The sequence below is a fragment of the Schistocerca piceifrons genome, chromosome 3, assembly GCF_021461385.2.
Source record: "Schistocerca piceifrons isolate TAMUIC-IGC-003096 chromosome 3, iqSchPice1.1, whole genome shotgun sequence".
Classification (NCBI taxonomy): domain Eukaryota; kingdom Metazoa; phylum Arthropoda; class Insecta; order Orthoptera; family Acrididae; genus Schistocerca; species Schistocerca piceifrons.
The window spans coordinates 197,731,964-197,746,492 of NC_060140.1; the positions used below are offsets into that span (position 1 = coordinate 197,731,964).

The 14,529-nt window shown below is 43.1% G+C and overlaps 1 pseudogene; it reads left to right on the plus strand.

Moving 5' to 3' along the window:
- The first annotated feature begins 14,170 nt into the window (after nucleotides 1-14,170).
- LOC124790283 lies at nucleotides 14,171-14,288 on the plus strand (annotated as a pseudogene).
- Nucleotides 14,289-14,529: the final 241 nt, after the last annotated feature.

Sequence of the window (14,529 nt, forward strand, 5' to 3'; positions counted from 1 at the left end):
ATTCTCGTTGATGTCTTGACCACTAAATCCACTTGATCTCAACCTGGTACAACACATCTCGGACGCTACCAGGAGCCAGCTCCGTGTTCACTAACCAGTGGCCCGTAATTTGAGGTAAGTGGTTAACCCGTGCGAAGGCACACCTCTGGAAACGTTCCAGGAACTTGACCAATGCCTGTCATGCTGAACTGTTACTGTATTGGTTTACAAAAGTGGACCAGCAGTCTACAATATAGGTGACTACAATGTTCTGGCTCATCAGCACATCTGGAGTTTCTTCCTACTATCCACACTAATAATATAAGTTGAAGAGCCGAGGAAAATGGTGTAATTGCCTAATATCCTGTAAGGCATCCGCAAGTACTCAGAAATGCCACAACACCACGTGGCATGGTGTCGACTAATGTCTGAAGTAGTACTGGAGGGAATTGACACTATGAATCCTGCAGGGGTGTCCATAAATCCGCAAGAGTACGAGTGGATCGAGATCTTTTCTGAACAGCACATTGCAAGACATCTCAGATACGCTCAATAATGTTCATGTCTGGGGAGTTTGGTGGCCAGCGGAAGTGTTTAAATTCAGAAGAGTGCTCCTTGAACCACTCTGTAGCAATTATGGACATGTAGGGTGTAGCATCGTCCTGCTGGAATTGCCCGAGTGCGTCGGCATGCACAAAGGATTTGTATAGATCAAGATGATCAGACAGGATTGTTACGAACGTATCACCCGTCAGTGTCGTATCTAGATGTATCAGGGGTCCCGTATCACTTCAACCGCGCACGCCCCACACCATTACAGAGCCGCCACCTGCTTCAACAGTCCCTGCTGACATTCAGGGTCCATGGATTCATGAGGTTGTCTCCATACCGGTACACGTGCATCCTTTCGATGCAATTTGAAACCAGACTCGTCCGACAAGGCAACATGTTTCCAGTCATCAACAATTCAACGTCGGTGTTGATGGGCTCAGGTGAGGCGTAAAACTTTGTGTCGTGCAGTCATCAAGGGTACACGACTGTTCTTCCGCTCCAAAGGCCCATATCCATGATGTTTCGTTGAATGCTTCGCACGCTGACACTTGTTGACGGCTCAGAATTGAAATCTGCAGTAATTTTCGGGAGGGATGCACTTCTGTCACGTTGACGATTCTCTTCAGTCGTCGTTGGTCTCGTTTTTGCAGGATCTTATTCCAGCAGCAGCAATGTCAGCGATTTGATGTTTTACCGGATTCCTAATATTCACGGTACACTCGTGAGATGATCGTACGGGAAAATCCCCCCTTCATCGCTACCTCGGAGACGCTGTGTCCCATTCCTCGTGCGCCGACTGTAACACCACGTTCAAACTCACTTAAGTCCTGATAACCTACCATTGTAGCAGCAGTAACCGATCTAAGAACTTCGCCAGACAGTTATCGTCTTATATAGGCACTGCCGACCGCAGTGCCGTATTCTGCCTGTTTACACATCTCTGTATTTGAATACGCTTGCCTATAGTTTCTTTTGCACTTCAGTGTAACTGTGAAAGGAAATCAGTTACGTGTCCACGACTAAACAGCTGAAAAAATTTCGATGACATGTTGGTAGCTTAAACACTGAGGAATAACACGGGTACTGCAGAAAGTAAATGAAACAAAAAAAGGAGCAGCGACGGCTATGAGGGTGAGATAGGGAATGAAACATCATTTTTACTTCAGTGAACATAAACCACCTTAAAATATTGTGAAATTCGTTGTAGCTACTTCGAAATCACGATGCACCGATGCATACTGCTGCCCATGGCCCTCTGCATGCAGTATTCAGCAGTGACGCTGCGTGTTTTACCGCATCGTGTGCTGGGCCAGTTGTAGTGGGCGATTGGGGACGTCATGAGCTATGGTTACCTCAACACACAGACACATGAGGGCAGCTGACGTCATTGCACATGCTATTCTTACTTACTCATCACAACAAAACTACTAATATGCGAGAGCACTTGCAGTAACAGTCATCTGTATTACCAAACGGCTAAAATACACCACTATGACAATTTTTGGTCCCCTATCTAAGCCTTGCAAGGGTAGCAGCATTTGATCTTCAAAGTTATCGAGTAAAACAGAGGTGATATCATTCCTCTGCTGTTCCTTATCTACATAAACTATTTAGAAGACAATATGAGCAGCCATCTTAGGTTGTATGCAGATGATGGTTTCGTTTATCGTCTAGTAAAGTCATCAGAAGATCAAAATAAATTACAAAACTGTTTAAAAAAGATACGTGTATAGTGTGAAAATTAGCAGTTGACCACAAATATTGAGAAGTGTGAGGTCTTCCACATGAGTGCTAAAATGAATCCATTAAATTTTGGTTACACGATAAATGATTCAAATCTACAGGCAGTAAATTCAACTAAATATCTAGGAATTACAATTACGATTAACTTACATTGGTAAGAACATACAGAAAATGTTACGATGATGATGATGATGATGGTGGTGGTGATGATTGGATTGTGGGGCGTTCAACTGCGTGGTTATCACCGCCCGTACAAATTCCTAATATTTACTCAGTCCAACCTCGCCACTTTCATGAATGATGATGAAATGATGAGGACAACAGAAACACCCATCCCGGCCGGGAATCGAACCCAGGACCCCGTGATGCAGAGGCAGCAGCGCACAAAATGTTACGGGGAATGCGACCCAAAGACTGCGTTTTATTGACAGAACACATCGAATATTCAGCAGATATATTCAAGAGAGTGCCTACACCACGTTGTCCTTCCTCTTTTGAAGTATTGCTGCGAGGTGTGGGATTAACGGAGTACATCGAGAAAGTTGAAAGAAGAGCAGCACGTTTTGTATTATCGAGAAATAGGGGAGAGATTGTCTCGGACATGATAGAGGGTTTGGGATGGACTTCATTAAAACAAAGGCGTTTCTCGTTGCGGCGGGATCTTCTTACGAAATTTCAATCTCCAACAATATCCTCCGGAAGCGAGAGAATTTTGTTGGAGAAACGATCATCATAATAAAATAAGGGAAATCAGTGCTTGGAAGGAAAGATACAGGTGTTCGTTTTTACGGCGCGTTTACCGCGAGCGGAATCGAACAGAATTATTTTGAACGTGTTTCGATAAACCCACTGTCAGGCACTTAAGTGTGATTTGCAGAGCATCCATGTACATGTAGATGTTCAACGATTCATAGAATTCTTGGCTGAATTTTTTAAATTTAAAATGCTGTCATCTCTACTTAATTACCAGATTTAACCTTAGGTTAAAAGTCGAACACAGTACGTCAACTATTACAGTTAGAGACCTTGTACCTGTCTTCGAGCAGTGTTAGTCACAGCACATCAATTATCCACAACACATTCATCCAATATTACGGAATGAGAGCGCTTAACGACTTGCAGTGAACTTGATACATAATTTCGAACGTTTTTGAAACACTTTCTCGCTGACTTCTCCCACAGAATAATGTCTAATAAGTAAGACACGTATCTTTTCCGAATTGCGATAAATGATTCAAATGGCTCTAAGCACTATGGGACAGCTGAGGTCATCAGTCCCCTAAACTTAGAACTACCTAAACCTAACTATCCTAAGGACATCACACACATCCATGCCCAAGGCAGGGTTCGAACCTGCGACCGTAGCAGCCGAGTGATTCCAGACTGAGAACTGCGATAAAAAGGATTATATTTAGTTTCATCCACTGAGAAGGAAAGACGGTATATCTACTTTTTCTTCTATATATGTAAATTAAAATTTGTGTAAGAATAAAATTTTGTTGTATGACATGTAAGTTATTTATTACATTTGTGCTACTGAAATATCCATGCAGTGTGTCATGTCTTTTGAGGACTGCAACATGTTCTTTGAAAACTGTGTTTGTTAATATTAAAGTGCAAACAAGGTGTGGGAGCTACTTGATTGTAAGGTCATGTGAGAAAAAAGTCCATAAAATTATGTGTATACTAAACGTTTAAAAAAATTTCAACCTGTATTCTTTTTTAATTAGATGTATGTAGTGTGACCAGACGTCCGGATTAATCCGGACATGTCCTCCTGTTTAGCTCTTTGCCCGGGTTCCGGGTGGATTTTTACAGTGTCCGGCTGTTACCCAAAGTTGGCGTAATACAGTTAAATTTACAATTCGTCATGTTCTATTGCTCTTTTCTTAAATCCTTTAACTATTGGCACAGCCTTCGTGGTAAACACGCACGAAGACGGTGTTAGTAGGTGGCACCAGGGTCGTCAATGTTATCGTTGATGTGCTTATAAGCCGATGGAAATATCGATTATTTAAGATTTTCGTTTCGTATCTTCGCTTTGTTTTGGCTTGGCTTCCTGTAGTGCACGTGTGATTAATGAGTGTAATTTTTAACCGAGTGAGTAACGTAAAATATTTGACTACGCCTACACAAAAGTGTACATTTTCTGATGTCCTTTCCTACAAATATCCGGCTTTAAGAAAGGGAGAAATGAATTTGAAGCGGAATGTAAGATTTGTGGAGCTGGAACGTACGTCTCAGTGGCCAATAAAGGTAAGAAATAACTCGACAGATTGTCATGGTTTTATTTCATTGATTCATAATCATTCAATTTATTTGTATCAGAAGGTTAAAGTGCAGTTTACAGCCGGCCAAAGTGGCCGTGCGGTTAAAGGCGCTGCAGTCTGGAACCGCAAGACCGCTACGGTCGGAGGTTCGAATCCTGCCTCGGGCATGGATGTTTGTGATGTCCTTAGGTTAGTTACGTTTAACTAGTTCTAAGTTCTAGGGGACTAATGACCTCAGCAGTTGAGTCCCATAGTGCTCAGAGCCATTTGAACCATTTGCAGTTTACATGTCGTCAGCTGCTGCTTGAATTGTAGATGTTGGTAGCGGTGCGTCGTATGAAGGGAGGTGAGTGATCTTAGGTTTTACGCTTCGTAAACAACTCCGTGTTGTTGCCATAACGAAGCAATTGACAACCAATGTTTTTTTTTTTTTTTTTTTTTTTTTTTTTTTACATTGCTCAGTTAACCACCACCTGATCATCAGTAACAATTAACTACTAGTTTTACCGGTAATTCCTGGCAGTCACGTGACTTGTCCAAAACTGACGGGTGGTATCCACATCTGCAGTTGACCCGTTTGATGTGTCCTCTTTATTCTTATTTTGTCCTCCTTGAAGCTGTTTGTCCTCCGTTCTAAACAACTGCATCTGGTCACCCTATATGTATCTACGAGGACAATTTCTAAAATAGCATTTAAGAATGCACTGTAACTCCTGCGGATATGACTTACTGGCGTGATGGTATCCTTACATAAAATCTGAAGCCATGATGATGAAACTATGACTTATAAATGTACACTGGACTTGTATACATGACAGCTGAAAGGACAAGAAGAGGATTTTGATACTCTAAGCATAACCATTGCACAACGGTTCTGAGGTGTCAGACGAGACACACTAATGGAGAATAACACGAGCGCTCTGAGGGAGGAGATGTAGCCGGTATGGGCAGAGCCCAGTGACGTGTAGGCCTACCAGCAGACGGGCTGCGGCTGGGCGGCTGGTGCAGGGCAGCAGCCGCCACTGACAGCTGCTGATGGACGCCCCTCACCACTCCTGCTGACAGTTCGACCCATCACCAGCAGCGGTGAGCGAGCGCGGCCAGTCCGCCGCACCTGTGGCCTACTACGCAACAGATTCGAGCATCGCTCGAAGCACTGGGCTCAGATCGATTGGCACTCAACCGGAATGGCATTCCTGCGGAGGAAAATAGTTAATAGTCTGGTGGGGGTAAAATCTAAATAAATCAAATCCTCGATATGTTGTTTAAAAAATTACATAGTTTTAGGAAATTCGTCAGTTCCAGATTTGAGGATGATCACATATTCGTCAAGACACCGCGAAAATACCATATAGGGTGACTAAAGTGCGCGTCATTTACGACGGCGGCCGAGTTTAGGTTCGTTCTGCGCATCTGACGGCACAAAACACAGTCAGCCAATGAACAGAGAACGACGTTGCCAGAGCTTGACTACAGTGCAGAGCACGGACGAGTGTCTTCAGATTTAGAAACGTTCAGTCATAAATAAAGTAATTGAACGAAAACAATGTCTTGATAGCAGACTTTCTATAAAAGAAAGTTTGGAAAAAGCATTATTTATACCAACTGCTTCATATTCTATTAATTAATTAAACGAAACATCAAGAAGCCTCCTAATTCAGGTGATAGCAAGGAAATTCATTATCACCAACCGCTTTTTCGCAATAAAGAACGTAGGTAATTGCTTATATCATACTGTACTTCGACGAAACGTGAGTAGTTCATAGTCATATCAACAGTGTTTGTCGGTATTTTGCGTGATTTTTTGAAGTACTCCAGGAATTGCATTGAACGACGAGTTGCAGTAGCATAACGGTGTAAGTGTTTGGCTGCTAAGCAAACGATTCCGAGTTCAAATCTTGTTCGGTGCTTAATATTTTCTTTATTTAAGAAAATATCGAAGTGTCTTACTCCATGAATTTTATTCGTTTGAATGTAATTTTTCGAAATTTCTAGTGGCAACTAAAATCGAGCATACGGAAAGTATACGCTGTGGACCTTTACCTCTGCAAGCTCTTCAAAATTTCGTGCAATGGTTTACTACATTTAACACTGCACAATAACTACGTTGAGCATCGAAACAAAATTAAGTCATTTATGGGGGGAAGGTCGCAGTCAAGAAGATGGGTAAAAATCAAATTTTTGGGCCAAATAGTTTTTGTGAAATCGAATGATAAGTGTGTCAAAGCAGTTGGAACACCATGTGTCTGCACAGGCGCGCAGTGCAGTGATGACAAAATCGCGCACAGCTCGGAATGCGGGGAGCACGTCTCTGTAGCGGCAAAAGGGTTAATGCAGCCGTGGTGGCTTTACTTACTTCATAAACTGCGCGCTCCCCCCCCCCCCCCCTAAATGTAAGTTTGGGAACTATACTGTACTACGGCGCTGCTTCTCTTGGCGCGTGCAACTGGCAACGCAGCAGTCTCCCGCGTCTGGGCGGGCATGCGCGAGGCGCCAAGATAAAAGAATTGAACTATAGTCGATGTGTACAGAAGCTTCGTCTGGGGGAAGAACACTTATGTGCAAAACGTACAGATGACAGTGGCTTTCGTATAATTTGTTGCTGCAGTCCCGGATCTACAATATTTCTCCGAACGGGGGCAAAGCTTGATAGTGGCGCCTACCCCCCTCCCCCCCGGCACCCCCCTAGTGTTTGAGATAGCCGTCAAAAATTTAAAATATCGATCTTTCAAAATTATGTTCATTTTGTATAGCACATATTTCTCAAGAGTTTGATGCCACGTTATTTGGTCTGAAGTGTGTCAAAGGACAGTGCCACGCCTCTTCACACAGCATACTTCCATTGCAAGTCACTGTACATCGTTCTGTGGAATTCAAGCGTGTATATTTCATAATGGATGCCATCAAGCCTGTATTCAGAGCAGTGCAAATTAAGCTGTCGTATGGTGTCTCTCCTGCTCCCAGTCGGTCAGTTTGACAACCTACTTCTCCTCCCCTTAAAAAAAAGTAAAATCTCACAATTAATACTGAGTGGGTTTATTTGTGACAGGGAGAATAAGAACTCTTTAGAAAATTTGCACTCTTTACTGCCTATTAGCTAATAACTTTCTCTTTTGCCTGACATAAAATTAAATTTAGGAAACATAAAACCAGTAAAGACAAGAGACAACCAAGACAGTACACATTTCTCCAAACCTTAGGTCCCAGCATTTTTTCTCTCTAATCTTGCTACAGCCTTACATAAGCGTGCTTTCCTTTCTGCGAAAGAATCTGTTACCTAATCAAAGTTCGTCAAATGTTTTGCTACATGAAAAATCAAAATATCGTTGTCTAATACTGAAAAGTTTGCTAACACGAACAGTACCCAGGACTGGTGTGGTTTCTCCATTTCATTGAGTCTATTTTGTCAGTGTCTCCTAGATACAGATGAAACAAAACAGCCCTTTCTAGTATTTGCAACAATTGTAACACACGCCAAAAAAGCGAGAGTGTTTTGGCACAAATTGTCATTTTTATGTACCTCATTTACGTAAATAACACGACAGAATGTAATTCACGAAGTACCAATATAAAGTGATTATTACGCTGACTACAAGCAAAAATTTTTATGTTAGAAAATGGTTTCACATTTCATTCATATGCTCCAGTTTCTCAACCATGAGATCGGAAAGCAGAAGTACGAAATTTCTACATAAATTTGAAATAGTCATATTCTTCCATGTAACTTGTGTGATGTCCCCGTTTCTTCTTTCCTCGTTCTAACAAACAATCTCGTCATCACTAATTCTGAACTATTCCTGCCATTGTCAAAGCTTATCCTCCGATTAAGCTTCCTAAACTTGCCAGAATCACCGGTTCCTTTAACCCCCGTTTATTCTCCGGCTAGGCGTTGTGACGTATTCGTACAATGCGTTTTTCTCGCTATTCCGAGAATAGAACATAAGCGGTTGCTAATCAGGGACTGCACAACTGGCCATTAGTGGTGTAGGTTTCTATCAAAAGTTTTTGTCAAAATTCCATTTTCTTGGATACACCGAGAAGTTAACATGTGCTCTTTCTTGCTCGTTTATTTCCACTTTGGTAGTCTGAATCTACGGATATCGCTAATAATTATAAGAAGTCTGTTCATTTGCACCCCCAATCAACCACATAAACAAACATCGATTTGCGTTCACCCGTTCGGGTTTATTTGGTTCAGATCGTATACCCCAGTCCCCTTTTGTCTGCGGGAAAATTTTTCATTTCTAGATGCGATGGGGATTCCCCTGGCAGAGATGCCACGTACATTATTCACGAATTCAAAAATAAAATTAAGATTCGTTCAGAAACCAACTCAGAATGTGTTCAGAAATGTGCAAAAAGCAGCAGAGATGCGTTTCATAATCATATGAATAATCGATAGACCAATTGGTGTTGGATCGTAGGCGACTTGTGAAACAAGGTTTTTTTCTTCCAGGATATGAATTTGGTGCCCCCTGTACTGCCGCCCGGGGTAGATACCCTGGTTTGCACCACCCGTAGACCCGGATCTGCGTTACTGCCAACTCATGTAGCTCGATGAAACATGGACTATATATGTAGAGAATTTCTGTATTATAGTGAAAGTATCATGGAAAAAATTATCTTTATAGGTGAAAGTATCTAACTAAAATTGTTCCCTTTTTAATTAGTGAAAGTATCAATGATAACATTGTTCCAAATTAATTATTGAATAAACCTGCATCTGACTGCGTCTGCGAACTTGTTTCTTGCACTCTTCCACTTTTCCAATTAATGAAACATGCGTTTGCCTCAGCATTCAAGTTTAAGAGAATAATGCCGTTTGTGCAATGGCGTTAATATGGTACGGAAAAATTAGCTTTAGGCCCTTATGTTTACTTAATGAAATTATATCTTGCCTTGAATAATGCCAGTGATGTAAATGACATAAAATTAGTTATTTGAAATAACTTTGTTCTGATAACTTTAGTTATACCAAAATCGATTTCAAACCATATATTGCATAGATGCCTCATTTTCTTTAGGTTATTTCATTGGTGGGTAACTTTACTTTACTACTCATTTTCATATTCAAGACAAGCAAAGGATGTGGATTATGATTCAGTCTTTTAGATTTAAGCACAATGTTGATCTCAATATATATATTGTTAAAATTTTAAGTCATACACAAAACTATCATTCCCAACATTTTTGTAGCACGTATCACCCCTACAAAAAATTTTACAAAACGCTTACTGCGTCAAACCTTGGACATACAAATCCTAACTCTATTATCTAAAAAACTCCATTTTGAAATTATTATATATCTCCTCTCATTTACGTGCTTAAGTTTGCTCAGTGTTATTACGCAGCTCGATTCCTTACCTTAAAGCTGTCACCACACGTCAGCTTCCTCCGGGCACCTAGCTGCGACTCCCGAGTTTTTTACTGCGCGCGCTCGGCTCTCTTAACCATCAAAGATCCTCCTCCTCAAAAATATTATACTCATTCCACTTTGTGGTTGGCAACTTCCAACTTGATTTTCTGGATCTACCCTGATCAGACCTTACCTTTCAATACTACAGAAAGTACTTGAAAGAATACGAAATGAGACGATGAGAAAAGACACTTTTATTAAAAGACAATAATCACACTGCAAGAACTCGTACTAAACCTCCAGAAATGTCTCAGTTCAGCAGGTGAGTCCATAGATGATGATATAGAGGGCCTGCGGTATAACTGGCCACGCTTTCCCACGCGAATCTTACCATAATTAAGTCATTCCGTCCTTGCCCTGACTAAGTGAGCAGCCGCGTAGTTTTATGTACCCCTACAGAGCCGTAGAGCGCCGTCGGATTCTGAAAGTACAATACCACTGTCAGTGTTTTACATAAATAAGCCGGGAAGAATTTTATTGCGCATATAATTTTTACACAGGATGCCGTTATGGTGCGTTTATTTAAGAAACACCGTAAAACGAACTTGTTCACAGGGACTAAAGCTGTTAACGGTACGAGAGCAAGGTCTACCGTATGAGTAGATCGAAAAGCATCCTATCGACGACTGCCGACCATGGTGCACAGTCTCCAACGTGAGCGTACAGTTGGCATAGTTCGTATTGAGACCGTACATCTTCGGTTATGCCAAAGTTATTCATGTATTTATTAATACTCACGTTACCTGGAATTGAAAAATTACTGAAAGATAGTATTTATAACCCATAGACTCCTGATATCTGAATAGCAAAAGAGAACTTTTGTTAACAAGTACCTTTATTAATAACAGTTACTTGATTCGCGCCAGAATGAATGTACTTTCCCTACGTATCTCTTCGGTGACGTCACGAGCGACTTCTGCTTCGGCACCTCATGCCACTGTCTCTGAAAGCGCCAGATGGCCAAATGCCTCTGCCAGCCAGTCTAGGAACTTACCGCTCGCACCTTACTCCAGAAACAGTGCAGAGCTGATACAGTCACTTCACGTACGCGAAATAGCAAAACTGGAAATAAAGTAAAATGCGCTGTTATCTGCAGATAAGGGATACGTTACAACACTGAGGTCAGCACGATTTATAATGTTCCTCCAGACATTACTTAGGCAGGACATGGTTATTAACACGGTGTGTGATCACCACATACGGCATCACATGCTCTGCACGTGCTCCCACGCTGGTCACCAAACTGGCAAGAAATTTTTCAGCTAGGGTGTTTCATTCTTCCATCAACACCGTTGACAACTGCTGGATGCTCTCTGGTGCACATGGAGTACAGTGTCAGAGTAATGTTGACCTGTCAGTCTATCGTCTTCAAAGGTTGGCGACGGTGCCAAACAGCGTAGGGATTGGACAGAGGAGGATTGGAGGTAGCATGCTTTCTTATTGGACGATTAATGATTATGAACGTGCCCCGATAACACTGGACAACACGTAATGCACCCAGATAGATTATCGCCCGTGATCGTTTTGGTGGTCTAGGTGTTGTGGAGTGGGGAGGCATAATTCTGTATGGGCGTATTGACATCCCAGTCTTTGAATACGGCTCACTCACTGGTCAACGCTGTTGTATACCTCAATTCAAAATGGTTCAAATGGCTCTGAGCCCTATGGGACTTAACATCTACGGTCATCAGTCCCCCAGAACTTAGAACTACGTGATCGTTTTGGTGGTCTAGGTGTTGTGGAGTGGGGAGGCATAATTCTGGATGGGCGTATTGACATCTCAGTCTTTGAATACGGCTCACTCACTGGTCAATGCTGTTGTATACCTCAATTCAAAATGGTTCAAATGGCTCTGAGCCCTATGGGACTTAACATCTACGGTCATCAGTCCCCCAGAACTTAGAACTACGTGATCGTTTTGGTGGTCTAGGTGTTGTGGAGTGGGGAGTCATAATTCTGGATGGGCGTATTGACATCTCAGTCTTTGAATACGGCTCACTCACTGGTCAACGCTGTTGTATACCTCAATTCAAAATGGTTCAAATGGCTCTGAGCCCTATGGGACTTAACATCTATGGTCATCAGTCCCCCAGAACCTAGAACAACGTGATCGTTTTGGTGGTCTAGGTGTTGTGGAGTGGGGAGGCATAATTCTGGATGGGCGTATTGACATCCCAGTCTTTGAATACGGCTCACTCACTGGTCAACGCCGTTGTATACCTCAGTTCAAAATGGTTCAAATGGCTCTGAGCCCTATGGGACTTAACATCTATGGTCATCAGTCCCCCAGAACCTAGAACTACGTGATCGTTTTGGTGGTCTAGGTGTTGTGGAGTGGGGAGGCATAATTCTGGATGGGCGTATTGACATCCCAGTCTTTGAATACGGCTCACTCACTGGTCAGCGCTGTTGTATACCTCAATTCAAAATGGTTCAAATGGCTCTGAGCCCTACGGGACTTAACATCTATGGTCATCAGTTCCCCAAAACTTAGAACTACATGATCGTTTTGGTGGTCTAGGTGTTGTGGAGTGGGGAGGCATAATTCTGTATGGGCGTATTGACATCCCAGTCTTTGAATACGGCTCACTCACTGGTCAACGCTGTTGTATACCTCAATTCAAAATGGTTCAAATGGCTCTGAGCCCTATGGGACTTAACATCTACGGTCATCAGTCCCCCAGAACTTAGAACTACGTGATCGTTTTGGTGGTCTAGGTGTTGTGGAGTGGGGAGGCATAATTCTGGATGGGCGTATTGACATCCCAGTCTTTGAATACGGCTCACTCACTGGTCAACGCTGTTGTATACCTCAATTCAAAATGGTTCAAATGGCTCTGAGCCCTATGGGACTTAACATCTATGGTCATCAGTCCCCCAGAACCTAGAACTACGTGATCGTTTTGGTGGTCTAGGTGTTGTGGAGTGGGGAGGCATAATTCTGTATGGGCGTATTGACATCCCAGTCTTTGAATACGGCTCACTCACTGGTCAAGGCCGTTGTATACCTCAGTTCAAAATGGTTCAAATGGCTCTGAGCCCTATGGGACTTAACATCTATGGTCATCAGTCCCCCAGAACCTAGAACAACGTGATCGTTTTGGTGGTCTAGGTGTTGTGGAGTGGGGAGGCATAATTCTGGATGGGCGTATTGACATCCCAGTCTTTCAATACGGCTCACTCACTGGTCAACGCCGTTGTATACCTCAGTTCAAAATGGTTCAAATGGCTCTGAGCCCTATGGGACTTAACATCTACGGTCATCAGTCCCCCAGAACCTAGAACTACGTGATCGTTTTGGTGGTCTAGGTGTTGTGGAGTGGGGAGGCATAATTCTGGATGGGCGTATTGACATCCCAGTCTTTGAATACGGCTCACTCACTGGTCAGCGCTGTTGTATACCTCAATTCAAAATGGTTCAAATGGCTCTGAGCCCTACGGGACTTAACATCTATGGTCATCAGTTCCCCAGAACTTAGAACTACGTGATCGTTATGGTGGTCTAGGTGTTGTGGAGTGGGGAGGCATAATTCTGGATGGGCGTATTGACATCCCAGTCTTTGAATACGGCTCACTCACTGGTCAACGCTGTTGTATACCTCAATTCAAAATGGTTCAAATGGCTCTGAGCCCTATGGGACTTAACATCTACGGTCATCAGTCCCCCAGAACTTAGAACTACGTGATCGTTTTGGTGGTCTAGGTGTTGTGGAGTGGGGAGGCATAATTCTGGATGGGCGTATTGACATCCCAGTCTTTGAATACGGCTCACTCACTGGTCAACGCCGTTGTATACCTCAGTTCAAAATGGTTCAAATGGCTCTGAGCCCTATGGGACTTAACATCTGTGGTCTTCAGTCCCCCAGAACTTAGAACTACTTGAACCTAACTAACCTAAGGATAGCACACAATACCCAGTCATCAATACCTCAATTCCTTCCAGGTTTTCGAGGGGCGCATTCGGCCCACACTTCATTCATATGGATGACAATGCACGAACGCGTCTAACTGAGCAGGCGGACGTGCTCTTGGGACGAGAGAAGTCTCGCTGAATGGACAGCAGTGCTCTCCCCCCCCCCCCCCCCCTCCCGACTTAAATCCCATCGAACAATATGCAGTGCGTTAGGGAGACGTGCATTACCGAGGCCAATAGGTTTACAGAAATTATGATTTGTACAAGGTAATTTATAGTTTGTAGAGTTATGGTTTAGCCAACGTCCTTGCCGCAGTGTTAACACCGGTTCCCGTCAGATTACCTGAGTTAAGCGCTGTCGGGCTGGGCTAGCACTTGGATGGGTGACCATCCGGGCTGCCCAGCGCTGTTGGCAAGCGGGGTACAAATGGTTCAAATGGCTCTGAGCACTATGGAACTCAACTGCTGTGGTCATCAGTCCCCTAGAACTTAGAACTAATTAAACCTAACTAACCTAAGGACATCACACACATCCATGCCCGAGGCTGGATTCGAACCTGCGACTGTAGCAGTCGCGCGGTTCCAGACTGTAGCGCCTAGAACCGCTCGGCCACTCCGGCCGGCAAGCGGGGTACACTCAGCCCTTGTGAGGCAAG